The 23984-nt window shown below is 40.4% G+C and overlaps 1 long non-coding RNA gene across 1 annotated transcript in view; it reads left to right on the top strand.

Moving 5' to 3' along the window:
• The first annotated feature begins 969 nt into the window (after positions 1 to 969).
• Positions 970 to 23984, top strand: part of LOC122793363 — a 103066-nt gene continuing 80051 nt past the window's right edge. The window contains exons 1-2 of the long non-coding RNA XR_006363471.1: positions 970 to 1046; positions 11075 to 11115. This is a non-coding gene — a long non-coding RNA (uncharacterized LOC122793363). The remainder of the gene's footprint in view (positions 1047 to 11074; positions 11116 to 23984) is intronic.

The raw sequence follows: 23984 nt of genomic DNA, 5'->3' as shown, positions 1-23984 counted from the left end.
AAAGTTAGGTGGATATCCGAATACAAAAAAAAAAAACTCAGTACAACTCAGTGGTTTGATCTGCCAGTACCTCCTAAGGCACACTTGGCCATGGCAATAGCCATGTCCGCAACATTAGTCACAAATGAATTTGTAAATGACACATATGGTCCATAAATATGGTCTAACCTAAATACTTATGCCAGGCATTACAAGATGACCATTACTTCCCAGTGCTTTTGCTTTGGGGCTGCTGTGATGAAAGAAAGGAATAATAGCCTAAATGGGCCCACCCAAGTATGTTGAGGACTCTGATCTAAAAGATGTCAAAGATGAACAACTTTTATACCCATTAAAATTGTTCTGCACTTATCTGTAAGAAGTGGTATATCTTTGGTAATGCAGCCCCTACCTGGGTATTTCCCCCTGTTTTCTGCTGTACCTCCTCACTTGGCTGACCTAGCCTAACATTTTCTGTTCACTTCTCCTCCTCACCAAGGGTTACCTAGCCTGTGTCTCCTCAGAATACCAGAGAAGCATGCCATGAAGAACTGGAGAGATGGGGAGCCAAGCAACATCATGGGAACAAAGAGAGGGAGCAACTGTCTGAAAATATTTGATGTCCCAGGCAGTCTCAAGTCCTGCAGTATATAGTCCTGTAGGCTGAGCATTGTCTCACTTCTTTCAGATCAAGTGCTATTCAGGGCATAATTTTCATTTTGTCACACTTCACACATTTTATGAGAGACCAAGCAGTTATGTGGCAAAATCTAAGAATGTTTCTGGAAATCTAGGACCAGTGTGAGATCTGCATTTTACAAGTTTATTTTCAAAAGCTGAAAACACCCCATCATAGAGCAATTTTTTTCCTGTATGTGTTGCTTTTCTATGGTTCCTTGGTGATGAGTATCTGGATGCCTCATTTAATACAGTAGAGATGTGACAGATGGAATTGCAAATGAAAAGTAAAGTATCTGCCTTATCTGTGCAGAAATGACTTCTGCTTGTTATCTTACAGGGAAAGAAGAAAAAGAGGAAGAGGGAAAAACTGCAGGAATCTTCCACAGGTACGTTTTTGTCTTTACAAAAGCTTCTAGTGTTTGTCATCACCCAAATTACATATTTCTTTTAATGTATTTTTAAGTAAGTGACACCCTTCACAATGCTTCATTTTAAAAAGTACTAAGGTACTATATGAAATAGCTACCCAACTTTTGTGTGTAAACTGAAAACTGATGTATATCTTTTTAATTCCGTGTACTAGAAGGTAATGTAAGAATTCTCCTCCACTCATAAAATAAAACTATCATTCTTTCTATTGAAAGTTACGGGACTAGCTCCCTTTCCGTTGCTCACAGGAGTGTATGTGAATTCACTTTTGCATTAACCAATGAGAACCAAATTACAAAAATTCTGAATGCATATCAGGTGCTGTAAAGGAAACTTCAATAATCAGTTTTTTGGAAGAGAGATGTGCCCATGCATTTTCCATCATTTGTACTGGGCTGTTTTTGCTTTGTAGAAGAGTTAGTTTCTCAGATCTAAAGGATGCTTTCTTTAATGCTGAAGCATGTTTATAGAAGCTGTTTGTTTTGAGTGGTAATGTAAAACAGAGTAAATACTGATCTGATCTGATGTCAGTCTTCAATTAATCCTTGACTGTGGGTTCGGTTCTGTAACTCAGAACAGACTCGTCCGTTATTCCAGCTCGTGCCTCCCAAAAACTCTTGAGCTTAGCTTTACCCGTAATGCTCCTCTCAGGATTACCTCAAATCTTGTTTGCCGCTTTTAATGCCAGACATGTTTTTCCTTTCACCTCTCGATTGAACTTTCATTTGAACTGCAAGTCTCTTTTTGTGAAAAACACATTTCTTACTCTTTCTCTTTATCTCGCTTACCCAGCTCCTCTAAGCTGCCTTTTTTGAACACTTTGTGTTATTTTAATACCATCATTGGTAATCCCTTTGCTTTCACTTTCTCTCATCTACCATTACAATAAACTTTCAGTACCATTATTGGGCACGTTCAGCTCCCCTTTACCGCTAAGTTAAATCTTTCTTACTATTGTTGGTATGCTTCTTTCTGTATAACGATATATCTATATCTATATATATATATATATATATATATATACACTTATAGCTTGCACTTTTCCTTTCTTCTGTCTGTGTGTGTGTGTGCACGCGCGTGCCTTCTGATCTGGCAGACAAAGCAAAAGGGACTTCTCGCTTCAAAAGATGTCAGAAGTGCGATAGAAGGTTGCCTAATTCTGACTGACACACACTGTCTATTGCCTGGACCCGGTGCATCTTCAAGAAGACTGCTATTTGTCACTGCTTCACTCACTGGGTCCTTGTGGAAAGAAAAAATAAGTTAATTCTAAAGGGAGTACAAAGAGTAAACCAAAACACTTTAATCAAGAAACCAGCAAACGCTTTTGTCTATATCAGACTTTATCAAACTGACATAATTTCTTTGACCCAGCTTTTTAAAAAGCTGGGTCAAAGAAATGTATGTCAGTTTGAAAAAGTCTCGTGTAGAATTTTGGCGGGTTAATTAATTATGTCATCCTTTTTATACAATGTGAAAACAAGTTATCACGGTTTGTCTTTCTGAGGAAGTTCACCTATTGTGTTGGACAAAAAGCGTGGTTAAAGAAGTTTTTTAAACGTTTTAAAATTTAGTGTGTTTTCAGTACTTAAGCTTCAGCGGCTTTTTTGCAATCATGTAGACAAAAGCACTTACTGGTTTCTTGATTAAAGTGTTTTGGTTTGCTCTTTGTATGCCTTTTATTTTGGTATTTACAGTTCATTAGTGTGTTTTTTACTATTGGATACTGTTTAATTCTAAAGGGACTTAGATTTCAACAAAGCCATGTCTGCTTTCTTAAAGTCTAAAACTGAAATTTGCTCCACTTCTTATTCTAGTAAACATGAAGGATTGAAGAAGAGGAGCTGTTTGATTCTGACGGTTCCTTTGGCACCACCTGCTAAGCTGACAAACTTCCCAGGTTCCTATAGTTGCTTCAGAACCAAAAAGGGAATTGTTTGAACTTTTGGTGCCAGCTACTGCGCCAACTATGTCGGCACCTATAATTATTTCGGACACAGTACCCTTCGGTGCCTCCTTGGTTCCAACTGCTTCAGAACCTAAGGAATTTTCTTTTAAAGAATAGCCCCGAACAAGATACTCCCCCATCTGTAGACCCTTTCATAGACCGACCTCCAAGACCTTTCTTGGAAAACCTTAAATCAACATTTGTCTATTCGGCCTGTTCCACCAAGAGCCTTATGGAGTCTGTTATGAGGCTGGTGGACCAGCTCTGGGTAGCAAGGGGATTAACTTCACCAGTTCCTAGCCTCCCTAGCTCTGGAATCTTCCCTGACTCTTCACCAGTTTGTTTATCCTCTGTCTCCAGCTGAGTCTTCAGAGTTCCCGGCTCTGACGGTCCCGGTTTTAACTATATCAGTGCCAGCTAGATCCTCCTGTCTGGCACTGGTTACTACCCTGAGCTTTTTGATGTCAGATCTGGAGACATTTTGGGGTCAAAGCTTTGCTGTCTGTTCCAGGGAGCATGGATCCACTCTGGTGTCGTCAGAGATGTCCATACTCTGGGCATTGGCACATGTGAGCTCAGCTCCACTGTTCAGAGGGAGTCTATCTCAGTTCCAGGCTTCCATTTCTGTATGAGGGGGCTGCTTTCCAGGCCATGGAGAGGGCCTTGTTCTATGTGGGCTGACAGTCGATACCACTTTTTTTGAGCCAACATCCCGGTCCTTCTCCTTGCCCAGAGCTACCCACCAGCCTCTGACCTGGGACAGTGGTCTGAGAAACCTCAGGATTCAACCGTGGCAATGTCCTCTTCAGACACCTCCCCCAGCTAGTCCCACTGAGGTGGTACCGCTGAAGTGAAACTGCAAGAGGAAGCGCTTGGGACTCCCCTGAAGAGTCTTACACAGAAGATACTAATTTTGATGAAGGGGAAGGTTCCCCAAGGTCACCCCAGGAAGATGCCTCCTTCAGAAGCATTTTATAGATCCTGAAGCAAAGGGGTAGCTGGACTTCCCAACAGCCTTCCATGGAGGAGTCTGATTACCTGCAGACATTCCATGCCCAACCATCTACTGCTTGGATCTCTCCACCTGTTGACCCTCTGATTAAATTGATTGCACAGTAGTCTTGGATGATACCTGATTCCATTGAACCAATCTCAGAGACCGAACCACATTTTGTCAGCTCCTGAGGGTCACCAACATTGGGCTAAAGGGATACCAGTAGATGCCATGGTGGTTGCAGCAGCCACGAAAAAGGAATTTGCTGTTGAAAGTCCAACTGTCCATCCTCCTAACAGAGTGTAGGACAATGGATTCGGGAAGGGTGTATATGCTTCATTGACCTTTGTGCTTGGGTCCTTGAATTTCATGGCACATTTTAGGAGACTACAAAGAGACCTGATAAAGGTGTTATCGGATACTCTGACAGGAACCATAGATGAGGGGACTGCAGGATAAAGTAGCTTCCCAGCTGGCAACCCTTGAAATCCATAAGTAATTCATCCATGAGGCTTATTGCACACACACAGCCGAAGGGACGACTAAGCCAGTGGGTTCTGGCATAGTCATGAGGAGACATGCCTGGATTTCCTTATGTGAATTTGTGGAGCCATTCAAGTTTTCTTTCATCAGTGCTCCTTTTGATGGAACATCCCTTTTTGGCCCCAAAGTTAGAGACCCTTGCCAGATGTGAGAAGGATGGAAAGACCCTTTCCTCCTTGGGCATATGCTTTTCCACTCAACAGCCTTACTCCAGAAATCGGAGGAGTGGGAAGCTATGGTTCAAAAGTCCCAAGACCTTTCCAGGACTCATGTGGCAACACCCCCCCCCCCAGGAGAAATGGAGGAGTTATAATGGAAGACGTCATCCACAAGGCAGAGGTGGCCCACAGAATCAGGGGACCAGGGATTCATTCCCTGGTAACTCCTATCAACATTTCTGAATGGAAGCCTGGTTGACATCCTCTGGAGGCAGTTAGGTGCAGGGATAAACATCCCCCATCTGTCTGGCTAGATATAACAATGGACAATTGGGTGCAAAGGATTATAACCAGAGGTTACAATATCCCATTTTCAAAACAACCCAAACAGCCTGAAAGGATCCCAGACATTCCACCCAGTCTCAGGGATGCAGTAGTCTTGTAAATTCAAAAACTGCTCGACAACAGTGTCCTCCAAGCAGTCCTGCCAAACCAAATAGATTAGAGTTTACTAGCGATTCTTTTTAATGCCAAAGAAAACAGGGTACTGGAGACCAGTTTTGATCAGTGTGCTGAACAAGTCAGTTCAACAAACACAATTCTGGATATTTACAGTTCAGTCTATACTTCCGTTCTTAGGAAAAGATGATTGGATGTGCCCAATATATCTTCAGGATACATATCACATAAAAATGGACAAGTGCTCCAGAAGATTCCTGCCCTTCTGGTTGGGAGCCAGTCATCAGTTCAGAGCCCTGCCCTTTGGTCTCACCACAGCCCCCCAGGGTGTTCACCAAATGCATGACAATGTTAGCAGCTACTTCAGACTGGAAGAGCTCCGCATGTTTCCATACCCAAATGACTGGCTCATTTTCGCACCTACCAGGCATCTACTGTTGAGGGCAAGGGGCTATGTTCTTCAGACTTGCTCCTTGCTGAAGATCACTGTAAGTTACAAAAAATTCCATCTAGCGCCATCACTGTAAGCTACAAAAAAATCCATCTAGAACCAACACAGCAGTTACAATTTATAGGAGGAGTACTAAACACCAAGCACCTGTATCACATCTCTTCCCCCAGAAAGACTTCAAAGAATAAAATCACAATTCAGCCAGATTATTCGCAGCAAAACAGTGACTGCAAGACTGTTATTACAAACCCTAGGATCAATGGCAGCCAACATCACTTCAGTTCCCCTGGCAAGATTTCACATGCAAATCCTACAATGGCACTTGGCGTCACAGTGGTCTTTACAGAATCAGCCAATGTCCCTTCGGGTATTGATCACTGATCTATGCAGGAAAGACCCGAGTTGGTGGATTCACTTCAATGAAATTTTGTCAGGCTGACCTTTTATTCTTCCTCAACTCCAAGCCATAGTGACCAATGGACAGATCCCAGATATCTGGGAAAGATGGTCCAAGGCACTTGGTCCTAGCTGGTGGCCAATTTGCACATCAATGTTATATAGATGAGGGCAGTGCTCTTAGTGCTGCAATCATTCCAAGAAACCCTCCCCTTGGGAATGATTGGGATCCAAACAGAGAACGTGTGAGTGGTCTGGTACATCAACAAGGAAGGGGGAACCAGATCTTACCCTCTTTGTCGAGAAGCATTCAGGGTATGGTAATGGGCAATTTCATCTGACCACTTTCTAATTGCAATGCATATTCCGGGGAGCTCCAACGTGATTGCAGACAAACTGAGCAGAAGCATCCTAATGTCTCATGAGTGGTCTTGCAATCCTGTGGTGACAGAATATTTTGTCAATGGGGCCAGCCTGATGTGATCTCTTTGCATCCCCTCTGAACAACAAGTGCAGCAAGTACTTTGCCTTATTACCCCCACTGGAGGAGTCACTGAGTGATGCTGTCCTTCAGGATTGGCCCTCTGGTCTACTGTATGCCTTTCCTCTGTTACCACTTATTTCTCAGTTTCTGAAGAAAGCCAGCAGGTCAAAGAACAGAATAATTCTCATTGCCCCATTCTGGACTTATTTGGAAACCTTGGACTCTGAATCCAACTGGAGACCTCGTTATCCCATCCAGAGGGATTCTTTCATCTGAATCTTCAAAATCTCAAGCTCACTTCATGGCTTCTGTTCCAGTGATTGCCACTGCCCCAGTCCAACGAATCATTCCATCTTCCCATAAACCATCGGGTAGAAGACAGTATAACAGCAAATGGAAAAAAATTTCAAAAAGGGCTACAGAGAATAACCTCGACGCATTTTCTGCCATAGAGTGCAGCTGGCTGCAATTTCTAACTTTTGTGATGGTTTAAATGATGCAGCTCTAATGTCCCATGAACTTTGTAAAGCTTTTCTGAAAGGGACCTTAATGCTCAGACCCCCATATAAGGATCCTTCTTCACCTTGGATATGGTGTTACAGCCCTTAGTACATTCCCCATTTGAGCCTTCTGCAAATTGTGATTTGAAGTACTTATCTTGGAAAACCTTTTTTGGTTGCAATTACTTCAGCCAGGAGAATTTCAGAACTACAAGCCATCTTGCCTATCCTTCCATAAAGATTCTTGTGAACTAACCTATCCTTTCTACCAAAAATAGATTCGGAGGCAAATATCAACCAGATGATACAACTTCCCATATTTTTTCCCAAAGTTTCAAACAGCGTGAGATGAAAACTCCAGATAGCTAAAGACCACTGAACCAAACAAAAATGTTTGGAAAACAAGCAGAGCTAAGGCCACCATGGAGAAACATTTATTGTCTAATAAAACAATAAAATGGCATAGAAACAGGGGGTAAGCACTTTCAACTCGTAGAGCCTTCATCAGATCCTGGATTACTGCCACTACCCCTCAAACAAAGAGTAGTCAATTAACATTCATGTAGGAAGCCCCTTCCCTTTCATCAGATACTGCAAGTGCTCCTCCCCTTCGAAGAAAAAAGCAGCCAATTAAAATTTAAGTTTTTATCAAGAAATCTCCTCTCTCTACCTCAGTGACATTAGACTAAAAGGACACCAGTGCTTTGTCTAAACATATCCAACAGAATGTACATCACAAGTTTATATTTATGGCATTAGAATTAGTACATGATGAGTGGTGATACATATAATAAAACAGGTTTTGGAGAGCTGATGGATTGCTGATTTTGCAGGCTGATTGACTCCCTGGACTGAATGGGGATGATTCCTTTGAAGCCACTGAATTCAGAACAATCTGACCAGTTATTTGTTTCCTTTACTTCAGCTACTTTGGGTAAACCACTCTCTAAGGTTACTCTGGCTAAATGGTTTAAAGATTGTATGATCTTCATTTATACAAAAAATAAAGGACAACTATCGGGCCTGTAAAGGTACATTCTACAAGAGCAATTGCTGCTTATGCAGTTTTTCATTCAAGAGCTTCTGTAGACTATGAATAAAAAACTGAACAGAAACCAAGTAAACAAAAACCTGAAATGACTCGGGGGGGGGGGGGGGATCAAACAGTCAAAAATTACGCGTTTCGTCCACTTTTAATTAACATGAACTAATAACATATCACTTTTACCAATGTTTAAATACTGTTCCATATAGTCATATGTAACTTCAATAACCAAATCAAAAATTATTTATACATTCTATCTTATTTAAAGTTAATTGTGAAATACTATCTCACCTAAAAATATCCATAAAATATATATCTAAAACAATTAAAAATGTATAAATTTATAACATTTATAATCTTTGTGCCTGTAAAAAAAAAACATTTTATATTGATAGCATCGTTCAAACTGGGGAACTCATCTGCATTAAGCATAATCTGCCATAGGGTTTCTTTACACTCTAACCTGATTTTATAGTTTCCAGAAAACAAATCATCACTGACTTTTTCCAACACAGAAACTGTGAATTTCTTGAAATCAGGACAAACTATAGCATGTTTTGCTAAAGCATTCGACAAATCTTTGTTTTTGATGGCTAATGTATGTTCATAAATTCTTTTATTTAACATCCTAATGGTTTTTCCTATATAAAATTGTTCACATGAATTACACAAGGCAACATAGACATTTTTTGTCTTACAAGGATAATGCCCTTTTATGTGAAAAACTCGCTTTAGATGTTTAAAGAATACTGTACTACTACCTGAAATATATCTACACTGTTTACAGCATTTACATGGAAATGTACCATACACTGAACTGTTGTCACGTTCAGTAACACCCAAATTATAGTTTTCTAACAACATTTTCAAATTGACAGTCTTTTTATATGTAAACACAGGAGTCCTTCCAATGACGGCGCTTAAATCATTGTTACCTAAAATGACTTTCCAATTGATGATTGTAGTAAATGATGGCACATGCTTTGAAAGAAACATCTTCAGGAAATCTAGTTTCACCAATCAATATTTACACTACGACAGTTTGCATCCACAGTTTATGAAGCGAGGAGTAGTGAAGGGACAGTTTATTAGATTAAGTCGGTTAACAAGTAAGGACGAGACATTTTTGAAAGAAGCTTACAAGTTAAGTGTCTTTTTTATAGATATAACATTCTCAAAGAAGTAAATTTTCTAAGGGAAAATAAAGCTAGTCCTATATTACAATCAAGTTCCTGACTTAAGTTTGCGTTGTAAATCTAACAAAGGAATGGTAATTTTTAATTTAGCCTTTCCAATTCCTGTTACTAATGAGATGGCAATTATTAAAAATATTATTGCCGGTAATTGGAAAGTCATTTTAGGTAAGTGATTTAAGCACTGTCATTGGAAGGACTCCTGTGTTTACATATAAAGACTGTCAACTTGAAAATGTTAGAAAACTATAATTTGGGTGTTACTGAACGTGACAACAGTTCAGTGTATGGTACATTTCCATGTAAATGCTGTAAACAGTGTAGATACATTTCAGGTAGTAGTACAGTATTCTTTAAACATCTAAAGCGAGTTTTTCACATAAAAGGGCATTATACTTGTAAAACAAAAAATGTTGTCTATGTTGCCGTAAGTAATTCATGTGAACAATTTTATATAGGAAAAACCATTAGGATGTTAAATAAAAGAATTTATGAACATACATTAGCCATCAAAAACAAAGATTTGTCGAATGCTTTAGCAAAACATGCTATAGTTTGTCCTGATTTCAAGAAATTCACATTTTCTGTGTTGGAAAAAGTCAGTGATGATTTGTTTTCTGGAAACCTATAAAATCAGGTTAGAGTGTAAAGAAACCCTATGGCAGATTATGCTTAATGCAGATGAGTTCCCCGGTTTGAACGATGCTATCAATATAAAATGTTTTTTACAGGCACAAAGATTATAAATGTTATAAATTTATACATTTGTAATTGTTTTAGATATATATTTTATGGATATTTTTAGGTGAGATAGTATTTCACAATTAACTTTAAATAAGATAGAATGTATAAATAATTTTTGATTTGGTTATTGAAGTTACATATGACTATATGGAACAGTATTTAAACACTGGTAAAAGTGATGTTATTTTCTGATGAAGTTCATGTTAATTAAAAGTGGCCGAAACGTGTAATTTTTGACTGCGTTTGATTTTCCCCGAGTCATTTCAGGTTTTTGTCTTCTATAGACTATATCTGTGCAGCAGATACTTGGGCATCCCTGCATACCTTTTACTACTCATTACAAGCTGGGTATGGTCTCTAGAGAACATGCATCATTTGGTTCATCGGTGCTCAGGAATATACTTCCTTGAGACCTCTCGAGATGTGGGTAGCTGGTGACTCTGTCCCACAGTCAAGGATTAAGTTAAGATTGGCAACATCATGTCGCACTATAATGTTCCATCTGTGTTGTCAATCTTCACTTATCCTTGACATTCCTACCCACCTTCCCCCTACCTTTTGGGCTTCTTTGTGGAAAGGATCTATCCAATAGATTGGATTCTCCTTTTATGAATATAGATATAGTCTCTGATCTGTTATTTCCTGTCTTTCACTATGTAGTGCAGACCCTATATGAGGTAATCCTGAGAAGATCATTATGGGTAAATCTAAACTTGAGAGTTTTTGGGAAGCGTGAGCTGGAATAACGGCAGAGTCAGTTCCAAGTTATGGAACCGAACCCACAGTCAAGGATATGTGAAGATAGACAATACAGATGGAATGTTATGGTAAGACATAACTTCTTTTTTATGAATGATAGATATCCAGAAGTATCATGGGCCACTTCTTTTTGGGAGGGCTTACGTTCTCATATACCACTTTACAAAGCAAAACAGTAGTTTAAGAACCTTAATTTATATCCAGTTCCGGTCTGTGCTGTTATTAAATGTTTAATGTTGGATATGTATGAAGTTTGATTATGTAAGGGGAGGAAACAATGAAAAATGTTAAAAGGACACCATTTTCTTTAGGTGCAGGCCCAAGACTGACAGCTGCCTACATTTGAAGCATGGTAAGAAAAATTTCCCACTTTTTTCTTTGTAGTGCTTTTTTATATAGCTGTAGCATTATGTTTACCTAGTGCAACTAAGTTTTTTCCCCAAAAAAATGGGAAAAGACAAAATGTTAAAGCTTGGATGGAAGTAAGCTTGATGGTTTTTATACCATCTGTGAAGCTTGCTTAGGGTTTGGTTGCAAGGGTTGCTGTGTGTATGGTTTGTAATGTTTGACCATAACCAGATTCACTGTTTTTATGCAAGATGTACAGTGAGGTGTGCCCTTCAGTTTCTTTGACACAAGTCTGTCACTTGGTATTCTACTGCTTTTAGTTTGGCTTGAATGTGTACCTTTGCTTATTTAGTTCTTGGCTTGATGATAATCACTGCTTCCCTTACAGATGTCATACTTGGTAGTACCTGAATGGTATTGGAGGCTGAGATTGTGTCATCGGGAGGATGAACTGAGAATTTTAGGGTGCAAGTCTGCTTATCTGAAATTCAGAGAGATGCAAGCTTTGCTTGTGCTTTCTGAAGCTGCATTTGTCCAAGAATTGTGGAGCAGTATTGGCTGCGATTGTTTGTCTTGCCTCTGTCTATGGACAAAGTAACTGGAAGCTAATTAATAATGAAAAGCAGCAGGGCATGTCCTGATTTAAAAAAATTTGTATTGCATGGAGCTCTGGGATTACAATACAGAATGATAGGCCTGTTCAGCACTTTTCTGAAATCAGAAAAATGCTTAACATTCTTTTTTTTTTTTTTTTTTAAGCACCACTAACCACTTGTAGTCTCTAGTCTCATGGTATAGTGAACAGCAGTCCATGCAGGCCACGAAAGAATAGCAGCAGAAGCTGCAACAGCTTTAAAGACTGTTCAGATACCTCACACTGATGCACTTGAATGGTGGAGTGAAGTGTTTAAAAGCATTTAAATTTGTTAGTTCCTCAGCGGGACACTTGTCTTCTGCTAGTTGTCTGCCTGGCAGTGCCGAAAACTGCTTAATGCTCCTACACTTTTACTTCTAATTGGCAGTACATGGAACAGGTCATGGAATGCCAAGATTCATCTCCTGAGCTTCACTTCATTCTGAAGAAAAATTTCTTGACATCCATTTGAGCATATACAATTTGTTTGTGTCTTTTGGCTTTTCCCTTAGGGGTCGCTACAGTGGAACTCCGGTCCGCTAATGATTGGCAGTAGATTTTTATGTGCAGAGTTGCCAGCCCTGACGCACAACCTTCAATGAAGGTATGCCCATTCACGCATGTCTCCACACAGAAGATGCTCTAGCTGAGAATCGAACAGGACAACGTCATACTGTGAGGCGACAACGCTACCACAGCATCACCACAACCTGATCATAATACTTAACTGAACAGCACTGTAAGATGTTTTTGACTGATGTCTCTTGCCCCACAGTTCACATGCAACCAAGTAGTACAATGGGATGGATGCAAGCTTGCATGATCTGTCAGTCACTGTAAGAAGTGATGAGGACTAAAAGAGAGGTGTATGGTTTGTAGACTAGAGATGGTCTGATTATAATCCTATTTGTTCATTCGAAAGAATGAGAAAAATGATTAAATGAAGTATAAGGACCGATTTAAAAACAAGAATGTGATGTAGTTAAGTGCTTTTCAATTGCAGCCTGAGGCAGATCAGTAATCCTACACAGGAGTGCAGCAGTCGAAGCATTACCATTCAAACAATAATTGACCTAATGCACTATAGCCTGTTACAGGACTACCTGCAGTAAAAGCTTATGGTTGCTTGCTCTTTCATGTTTTTATGACAAAGCACAGTGGTTTACTTAGTATTCAAAGAGTGTATGTAGAAATCTGTATCTGCTGCCAGTTTTAGTGAGAAAAGCTTGGGATAGAGAGGCAATAGTTTGAAAATGTAATAGCCAAAATATCCGTGACAGCTGCTATTGAACTGCTGAGTTCCATTCTTTTACATCTTTATTAAGGTATGTAAATGACCAGTACGTCACATGGGGTGTGTGATACTGGGCATTTCCAATGTAGGAGTCTGTATCACCATAAAGCCAATTGGACTGACTCTTCACCATCTCCCATTATTCTACCTCAACACTACATGTGTGTGATGAGTTTTGATATGGGTATTCCCAGAAAATGTATGTAAATTCCAACAATGTGGATGGAAAATATCTGTTCAAATGGCTTAGAAATTGATGCATTCCTTTTGGGGGTGGAAACCCTTGCTTTAACCCTACACTCGCTCACTAGTTATCTTTTTACTCCCCCCCCCCCCCCCAGCTTGTTGCTGCCTATTCAAATAAGTGGCTTCCCACTCATTTTTATGAACTGCTGTGTAGTCTGTCTAATGTGCTTTTACTTCTGATAACATGTATGTGCTTATCAAAATGCTTAATGTCCATAGTTACACTGCTTTGAAGGAAGGCAAGTAACTTAAAAAATACATTGGGTATTTAAAAGTGAGATATACCCCTGTATCTCTCATTTTAATTGAGCATGTCAGTACACCCTTCCCATTTCAGTTGCTAGCATGAAACGTTTTCACAGTTATGTCAAGCCTTCTTTCAGCCCCCCCCCAAAAAAAAAAAGTGGTTTAGCAATCACTTTCATAGTGTATTAAGAAGAGATGTGCCTCCTGAACATTCTGGATCAGAAATATGAGAAATGTCAAACTTAAGGCTGTATACACCAGACAGTACTGGCATTTTTATTTGAGCATGCTTGTCCAATTTTGCAGTGATTTAAGGTGGTAGCCATTTTCAAAATCCTACACAGGAGCATACCTCTCAACCTCTTAACTCAAGAAATCTGGACAAAGCCTAAAGTAATGGGGGACAAAGGCTCATAAATAGGGGCATATAAATATTGCTGTAATAAACCTAAAAAGTTGCTAAGATATCAGAGTTTAGCATGCATTTCTGCAGGATATGAAGTCTGAAACTCCAATGTATGTCATTATTTAGTGACTTCAGTCTTTAGTGATTTGCCGGAAAACCACACATTTTATGAGGAACAAACCAAAAATATGTGGCAAAAATCTGGACACTTGAGAGTTGTACACAGGAGATTTGCATACAATGTAATTATACTTTAGGTCAGAATTTTGTTTATGAAAAGTATCTTCATTATAATATAAAACAAAAAAAGTACAGAGTTTTCTAATGTGCCTGCACTAAAGTTGACTTGATTTGGACCCCTGACTGTGTAACGCACACAACATATAGCCCCAAACTGAACTGAGTGAAGTGTAGTGTTCATGCTTATCTGTGCGTGTATGTGTGAACTTGGCAGCTCTGCAAATAGTTTAGTTGAGAGAATATGGAAAAACCTAAGATGATAGTTGGATTGTAGATGAATTACAGTAAAGATAGTGGAAAGCAGTTGCACAATACTTTTATTTAATAGTAGCTGCTATCAGCAGAACTAATTGCCTATGACATTGTGAGCAATACCTGACTGGGAGAATTGCCGATTTCCTTGTGTCTGTGGTATGTCATGCAGGTGGAGACAAATTCTTTTGCCAAAGTGTGTGAGAAGCTGAACTTAAAAAGTGAGTGGGCTTTTCCCTTCCTCTGATTTCAAGGCAAGGAAATGACACTTTCATGAGCTCCTGGTAAGTTTGTGGTACTTAATACTGGAGCCATATTGTACTGAGAAAAGCAATACAACTGTCAAGAGTATTGAAATGATGCTGCAACTTCAAACACTATTTCTCCTGAAAAGTTTTTGTTTTGCTGTTGCTTCATTTTAACATTGAGTGCACAGGCTATACATTGGTTCCTTAAACAGCACTAAAATAATCCCTCCTTGACATTCTATTCCTGTGCAGAACTATTTTTTTATTCAAGTCCCCAGCTAAAGGACCTAAACCTTCAACAGATAATGTAAGACAATGTCATGAGAGACACTATTGCAGCATATCCCCACTTCTAGAACAAACTTCTACTTATCAAATAGAGTAGAATCCTTTCCACCTTTAAGTTAAATCTAGGTAGGCAGCCTCAAATTCTCCCAAGTATGTCTTGTCACTGTCCTCAAGGCAGGAGAGAGCTTTTGAATGTGGCTTATTAGCTAGCCTTATAATAGTATGTATACTGATCTAGTACATATGAATGTAAAATTGTATGCTTTTAACCTGCAATATTTGTACTGGTATTCTGTTGCCTTCTTTTTGCAATTGTCTTGCTTTATATCATAGTACATTTGTTTCCATGAGATTCTGTGGGCTAGTTTAAATGGTATGGATGACTTAATAAATAAAACATTCGTGGGGATTACATTCAGTTAGCAGCCTGAAAACTGGACTGTAATTTATGAATTATAATGTGTGCATGGGCGTATAAGGGGCTAATCCATGCTTCCTAAATGTACTGAAAAGGATCTGTCTGGCTCACTCAAGTTAAATCTTTTCCAGAAAATGTTTATGCTCTATTGTAGTGCCTGGTAGGCATGTGTCATTAGTATTTCATTTTAAACAATGTTTATGCTCCTTGAGCTTCTTGAAATGTCAATTTTTACACTCTGGGCTCACTGTTGCTACCCTGTTGTGACTGTGCATTCTGTTCATATTTTTGTGCAGGTTAACTGTATATTTTGCACATATTTACTCTTCTGTATTTGTTAATCTACAATTTGAGGAAACATTTTTAATCCATTTCAAGTAACTTTATTGTACTCTTGAACTGGTTTGTGGCTGCAAAGCATCATCATCCCACCTCCCTGGTTATTAAATTGTAATTTACAATAAATAAAAAATAAAATGTTAACCCTGGACAAGTTAATAAAATGTTCTGACATTTTCTTGGACAATTAACGTGATTAATTTCTATCTCTCTCTTTTTATTGCAAAATTCTCTTGACACACTTGTAGTAAAACATGTTATAGTATGTGTAAATATTACCTTATATAAAGGCAAAGTCAGCATTTATTCAGATCTCTTGATTTTGCCAGTTATGCCAGACGATTCATGATTGAGCATGGCGTAACTAATTAAGTAATGATCTCTGACATTTGGATAGAGGAGACTGTGTATGCATGTAATTTGACTGAAGAATGTAGTGAAAAAGGGATCCATTTATTTTGATTCAATTTGTTTGAGTCTCAAAACATTGCAATGAAACGGTTGAAGACAAATTTAAATGAGGACTCATTTTGTCAATTTACAATTAGTCGAGTACATACGGAAAGTACCTCTTGTGAAGATAATGCATGTGGACTTGCTTTCTCTGTGTGACCATTGATGTAGTGTAAGTAAGGGGATATGAGGGGCAAGGGAGCATATCCTTTGCAAAAAATCTCTTTCCAAGTAATTTTTTTACTCTGTAATGTTTTCTAATTGTAACTGACAAAATGAGTGTTCAGCCATATAGTTTTAATGTTTTTAGATTTACGCAAATGGCTTAAACACACTTTTTTAGTACAACTGCAACAGCCGTGGTTCTACTTTTACTGTCTGATAATAGAGTATGGACTGAGCATGTTTTGCATTCATTAATTTCAATGAACCCCAGAAGTGTTTCCAATTTGGGCAGGCTTCTGAGTCCCTAATAAACACTATGGTTTCTTAACTAAGCTTATGTTCAGCCTTATATCTTTATCACAAGAACCTAGACTGTATCTGAGTTATGGTTTCTGTTAACCAATACTCTGTAACCTGAAATCACTTATTTTTCATGCAGTTGTGAGAGAGAAGGGAGAGTGAGTGCCTCGCTGTTTGCTTGAAAAAATATTTGAAGCACAACTGATTTATTACTTTTTCTCTTCTGTGCCTTTGGCTAGCACACAACTATACTGTATGGCTTTTTTAAGATAATGTCATTCACAATTTTAAACAGTATTTCCACAAAATTTCCTTTAATTTGATGCAATCCATGTAATATATTAAATATAAATTAATGTGGATGGGCATTGTGAGCTCTTCATTAATTCTTGTAAAGAGCAAGTAGTATCACAAAGTTAATTTGTCATCTTTTTAACAAGAGTTCACATGCCATGCCAGAGAGTAGAGTACTTTCTAGCACAGACGTATGTAGCATAGGCCAGCAAAAAAACTTTTCCATTTGACCCAAATGCATTTTCACTCAATTTTTCTTCTGTCAAATTGTTCTCCAGTGGATATCATAGGTTCTGATTTTAATCATTTACACCATCACCATTATGCTTTGTTTAGTTTCTGGTTACACTTTGGCAAACTGGCCACTGTTTGGGAGGCCATGTTGCGAAATAGCTACTGTTAGGGTAGGCCCTAATGGGTCTGGCAAAAAAAGCTTTGCTCAGCACTTTACTCACTTTCTAATAAATTGGATGCAACTTCTCAAGTAGTACTGTTTACTATAGTGTTTTCTTTAAGAAGCTTATTTTAGCAGTGCCTGCCATGAAGTTTCCTTTGCTTTGGTACTATCATTTTACACAATAATCCTGTGCATTTCAAATATGCCAGTTTTGTTGTGATGTTCAACTGGCTACGAAAGCTGTTGCATCAGATGTCTTTTTGATCAAAAAACAAATACATAAAACAAGTGTTGATCAGGTTGTTAAATTTTTGTGTGGACAGAATTTGCTGTGACTTTAAGGGAATGATGGATTAGCAGCCCAGTATAAACATACATTCCAGCTCCTGAAGCAGACTTTGATTTTCAAGTGCTTTTTTTTTTGTTGTACTCGCACTATATAGTCTGTGTGTAAAGATCCATACAAATGTTATGGGTGTGTTCAAATAAAATAAAGTAGCTTTAACTAACCCACAGACAATATTACCATGTGCTTTGATGTTACTGCCCGAGTGAATTGGGGGGAGCCCTCAGAACTACTTTTGGGCCATTGCAGTTATTTTAACCTACTGACTTCAAAGACTGCTTGCTGTTTTGAGAAAGGAAAGCCATCTTAACAGTAGAGCAGTTCATTTCCTTCACTGAAGGAGACATTCCTCATTGGGAGGCTGTTGGGGGGGGGGGGGGGGTAGCGTTGAATTGGGTGCTTGTAAGACTGCTGCGAGATACTGGCATGGTGCCCCAAGGCCCTTCCTTAACAGGAAGCTGAATGTTTTCATGTAAAACTGGGAGGAAAACCTTCCCAGGAAGAGAAACTGGAACCAAATCTTTGAAATGCTAGGAAGAAAGAGCATGTTGTAAATAAAATCTGTTGGATGCCTTCATTAGTGCTCAGTCTACTTATTTCACCTCTGTTTAGTTCTTGCTGAAAAAGTACATTTTCACAGTACTTTGATGTGTTAATGATAAAGTAGCACAAAGTCAAATTTGAGTGAGTGTTTATGTACACTGGTACATTTTTCCATACGTATACTGCAAAGTTATTCATAAATACAGCTTTATCATTCCATTTGTGACAAATTGTAACATTTCTGGCTTGGCAAAAATGTTTTCAAAAGTAAAAGTAATCGAGTGATGTGCATGACGGTCCAATTTTAACAGTCTTTGTGCTTTCCCTATTTATACTAATTTTGCATTAACGTAAATCAGTTGTTGCCATACTAGATAGGAATTTTTCTACCATCGCAGAGAGTGGTATAACAGTACTGTTTATACTGGTTACACATGCACTCAAAGGCTATCCAGCCAGGTTGTTCTGTCCCTGAAAACATAGCAAAACATGTAGCATCAGCACTGTAAAGAATCTTAACTGTGGCTCTCTCTCTCTCCGAAGGATCTTACTGCAGATATTTCTGTCTGTATGTATACATAATGCTTTATCAAAACATTTTAATCGGTGATGCACTAAGACCTTTAAAACTACATTTGTAACCGTATAATATTGACCATTTGAAATTACTGCTGTGTGGGTGCATGGCAGTTGTTGAAATGACCTTTGATCCTTTATAGCCAAACCCAGACTGTGATAGAAACATGTTTTTATACTAATAGTAAATGTATGCACCTAAGTGCGACATATATGATTAACAGACTGATTAGATGAGCACAGTAAGCCAGCTCCATTACAACACAGGGGTAAAGCCCTGATTTATGACTCTGGTAGGTTTTGAGTTGGGGCTTAAAATGGGGGGAGGGGGTGATGGGTGCTTTATTGATGGCTCCTGTTAGTAAGATTGCACTCTTAGAGGAACAAATGGAGCACCTGACTTAGAGAAGGTTGATAGGCTGCAAGGCCAAAAAAGAGACTCATTGGAAAAGACATTCAAATGTATGCACTTCAAACAAAATGAATGTTAACATGCAAAAAGTTATTTTTGTATGCATTATATAGTCAAACCAGCCAGTAGTCTTAAAACACTGATAAGATGTCTGTCAAATATTTCTTTTTAACAAAAATGTGACCATGCTTGTTTCTAAGCTAAATGGGCATATTATTCTAGAATTCTAGAAGCATTCTTTGAAGCTTGCCCCCCCTTAACTAATGTGAATGTTGGCTACTTTGTTAGGCATCCTGGCCTTTAGACCTTGGGTAATGGTAGTATCAGTTGGCAGAAAGGAAAGTAATTTTAAGCTGCAAGGATTTAAATGTGAAATTGCTTAACTAGTAGATCTATACTAGAAAGTCTGCTGTTTGGATAGATGGACCACTGATACTCATCGGACAAGAAAAACATTTTTCAGAGATGTCTGTGAACTCTCAAGTGAGGAGGTTTGTTTTTGTTAGAGTTTCAGTGCAGTGTTTCTGAAACTGGGGTCCGTACAATAAACTCAAGGGGTCCACGAGCTCACTTGCACCCACATGGCTTTCAGGCATCATCCATGACCCAGCCCTGTGGAGAAAGAAAAGTTGCGCCGCTCATCGACAATTTATTTAAAAAAAAAAAAAAAGAAACTTCCCTGTTTGCAGCTGAGCAGTGGCTAAGCAGCTGCTTGCCCTTAGTTTTAGAGAAGTAACAACTTCCATGTTTGCGGCTGACGCTGAGCAGCTGCTCACTTACCATGTTTTCTCCCAGCAATTAGAACTTGGAGGGAAATTTAAACAACTGTTCTGTTCCCCCCAAGTAAGACAGGTCCCGTATTTATGTTGGTCGTTGTATGGCTATGGGTCTGCTCTCTCCCTTTTTCCAGCAAATAGAAATGAACGCAGAGCTGATGATCAATCCGGAAGATCTTGTTGACAGAACTTGAAGGTATTTTTTTTTATCAAGGCTTTAATAAAAAGCAGTGCCTGAGTGCGGCTGTCAGTTGACCAGATATTCAGTGTGTGCCAGCTTTTTGCCTTATTTGGTCTGTTTCGCATACAATGGGGTTTCTCTGGCAAATCATTGAGGACTGAAGAAAATAATGGCATACTTTTGAGTTTTAGATTTCATATGTTTCAGAAAATTTGTATTCAAAACTTGTTCTATCAACTTTCTAAGTTTATAAGAGCAATATTTAAAATGCATCCTTAGCTTTGGCCCTTTGTTCCCCACATTATGACAGGGTTTGTCCATATTTCTTGTGCTGAAGAGGTTGAGGAGTATTTTGTGTGTGTGTGTGTGTGTGTGTGTGTGTGGTAGGTGTGTGTGGTAGGTGTGTGTGTGAGGGAGAGGGTGGTAGGTAGGTGTGTGTGTGTGTAAGAGAGAGGGTGGTAGGTAGGTGTGTGTGTGTGTAAGAGAGGGTGGTAGGTAGGTGTGTGTGTGTGTGTAAGAGAGAGGGTGGTAGGTAGGTGTGTGTGTGTGTAAGAGAGGGTGGTAGGTGTGTGTGTGTGTAAGAGAGAGGGTGGTAGGTGTGTGTGTGTGTAAGAGAGGGTGGTAGGTGTCTGTGTGTGTAAGAGAGAGGGTGGTAGGTGTGTGTGTGTGTAAGAGAGAGGGTGGTAGGTGTGTGTGTGTGTAAGAGAGATTGGTAGGTGTGTGTGTGTGTAAGAGAGAGGGTGGTAGGTGTGTGTGTGTGTAAGAGAGAGGGTGGTAGGTAGGTGTGTGTGTAAGAGAGAGGGTGGTAGGTAGGTGTGTGTAAGAGAGAGAGGGGTGTGTGTGTAAGAGAGAGAGGGGTGTGTGTGTAAGAGAGAGAGGGGTGTGTGTGTAAGAGAGAGAGGGGTGTGTGTGTAAGAGAGAGGGTGGTAGGTGTGTGTGTAAGAGAGAGGGTGGTAGGTAGGTGTGTGTGTAAGAGAGAGGGTGGTAGGTAGGTGTGTGTGTAAGAGAGAGGGTGGTAGGGAGGTAGGTGTGTATGTAAGAGGGAGGGAGGTAGGTGTGTGTATGTAAGAGAGAGGGAAGTAGGTGTGTGTGTAAGAGAGGGTGGTAGGGAGGTAGGGGTGTGTGTGTGTGGGTAAGAGAGGGTGGTAGGGAGGTGTGTGTGTGTAAGAGAGAGGGTGGTAGGTGTGTGTGTGTAAGAGGGAGGGAGACAGGAAGGTGTGTGTGGGTGTGTGTGTGTGTGTGTGCGCAAGAGGGAGGGGAGGTAGGTGTGTGTGCATGAGGGAGGGAGACAGGAAGGTGTGTGTGGGTGCAAGTGTGTGTGTGTGTGTGTGTGTGTGTGTGCGCAAGAGGGAGGGAGGTAGGTGTGTGTGCATGTATGTGTTTAAGAGGAAGGCAGGTGTGTGTAAGAGGTAGGCAGAATACCCTTCAGCTGTCCAGGGTTTTGCAAAATGTCCATATTTTTGCCTCCTATTTTCAGTCTGTTTCTAATAAAGTTGTGTTTTTCTGGAAAATCCCTGGCAAATCATTGATGACTGAAGTCAGAAAATAATGACAGACATTTGAGCATCAGACTTCATAGCCTTCAGTAAATTTGTACTTATGTAAAACTTGTTGTTCTATTAACTTTCTAAGTATACAAGACCAAAAATTAAAATGTGTCCTTACTTTTGGCTCTCTGTCCCCCCCCCCCCCCATTATGGCAGGTGCATTTTTCAAGAAACTTAGATGTGAGAGTGTTCAATCTCGCCGTTTGTTCTTACACCTGGGTTCGGAGCCGATCCTCGGCTCCGTGTCGGCCGCTTGGCAAAGCTCTGCATCGAGAAGAAGCTCGAGACCAACCTAACTCCCACAATCCCCCTCTGCCTTTACCTCAGATCTAGTTTGCCGCTGCAATGTTTGCATCATTTTTGATGAGCTCGGACCACCTCAAAGCTAAGATTATTTTATCTTATATATTTTTGGATAAAAATTTCTTCTTTCTCTGTTAAAGTTGACTGTGTGTGTGTGAGTAGTGTATCGAGGGTTTCTCGGTTTCGTATATAAATATTTATATACTTTTCTTAGTTACTTCCCTCTGGGCCTACCCCACCCTTTAACTTTATCTACAGGATTTGACTTTATCTTACAGGATTTGACATTTATTACTGGATTAGACATTTTGTACTGGCTATTTCACTTTTTATTGGATTTGACTTTGTAACATGTCTGAAAAAGCTAAATCAGGCTTCAAACGGTGCCAATGTGGACAGAAAATGTCTGTCACAGATAATCATAGTTCCTGCGTCTACTGTCTTGGCCCTCTCCATCTGCAGGAAGACTGCTCCATCTGCCATTCTTTCAGTGGAAGGGTCATGACAGATAGGCGCAGGAAAATTATGGATAGGGGCCTTTTGAAGCCTGCATTCCAAGAGGCTCTGGATGCATCAGACCAGACATCTAAATCCTCGAAGGAATCGAAGATGTCGGAGCCCATGTCATCGGCTCCGAGCTCTTCATTTAAAGTTCGATCACCAGTTCCACAGACTTCGGGGCCGAGTGTTGAACTTTTGTCAGTTACCGAGCCTCGAGTCTTGGAACTGGTGACGGAGCTTCCTCCTCCTGTACTTTTGAGGTCGGCTCCGTCTTCGATTCCTTCGACGCGTTCTTCCAGGCCCCTCTCGGACACAGATGTAGACCGCGTGGTGCAGAAATTGATGGAGAATACGGCCTTGTCCAAGCTCGTCTCTGTCTCCTCCCAGTTGGTGTCGAGACTCGAAGGCCTTCTCTTATCTCCACCTGTTCCTCCTCCGAGGCCTATCCAGTCTTCGGAGCCAGGAGAGGCTGATCTGTTGATTGTGGAGCCCTCGGTACCGGAACCGTCTTTTTCTCGGTCGGCACCGTTCACCTCTACTCCGTCGGAACCAGTACCGGAGTCTCGGAGCCAAAGATCCATCCTTGGATCCGGGACTGGGAGTCGGACCGATGTTTCCGTTCCGACTCTCCCTCTCGGAGCCTCGGCTCGGATCGACTCGGCTCCGTCCTCGGGGTCGATGCCATCGGTGCCAGTCTCGGGGATTCCTCCGATTTATTCGGAACTTGGGGACACCTCGACTCGGGACCTGGGGGCCTTCGACCTCATGAGGAAGGTGTTGTCTACTCAGACAACCACTTCAGCAGAAACAGCTTCTCCTTCCCATAAAGGTCCGTTATCCTCCTCTGCACCCTCGGCTACATCTAAGCGTCGAGCACCAGTGTCTCAGCCACCCCTAGAGGGTGCCCCTTCTTCCTCGGAGGCTTCATCGGATGCCCCCCCGAAGAAGTTCCGAGGAAAAGATTGTGTAAGAGGAGACACTTGGATTCTCCACAAAAATCCTTGACATCGGACACTGACTTGGATGAGTCAGAAGGGTCCCCAAAATCACCCTCAGAGGATGTCTCCTTTTCTGACATCCTGGAGATCCTAAAACAGAGAGGTGATTGGCAATCCCTACCCCCTTCTGAGGATGAGTCAGTCTTGCTGAAGGCATTCGGTGCTCGCCCTTCCTCCTCCTGGGTCACTCCGCCCTTCGATGAATTGATGGAATTGATTGCTCGGGGGGCGTGGGAAACACCTGACATGGTGGAGCCAGTCCCTAGAAAGCCTAATAAATATATTACTGCCCCCCCAAGACAAGGCTTATCTAACAAAGGGAGTTCCAGTGGGCGCTATGGTGGTGGCAGCGGCCACGAAAAAGGAGATGTCTGAATCTTCCTCATCTGTCCATCCGCCTAACAGAGATTCTAGGACTATGGACAGGTATGGGAAGCGCATTTTTAGTTCAGCGGCTTTTTCCATGCGAT

Source organism: Protopterus annectens, chromosome 2.part0 (assembly GCF_019279795.1).
Source record: "Protopterus annectens isolate FY-2018-M chromosome 2.part0, PAN1.0, whole genome shotgun sequence".
Classification (NCBI taxonomy): Eukaryota; Metazoa; Chordata; order Ceratodontiformes; family Protopteridae; genus Protopterus; species Protopterus annectens.
Note: the sequence above shows the minus strand (reverse complement) of the source record. Positions and strands in the feature narration are given on the sequence as shown.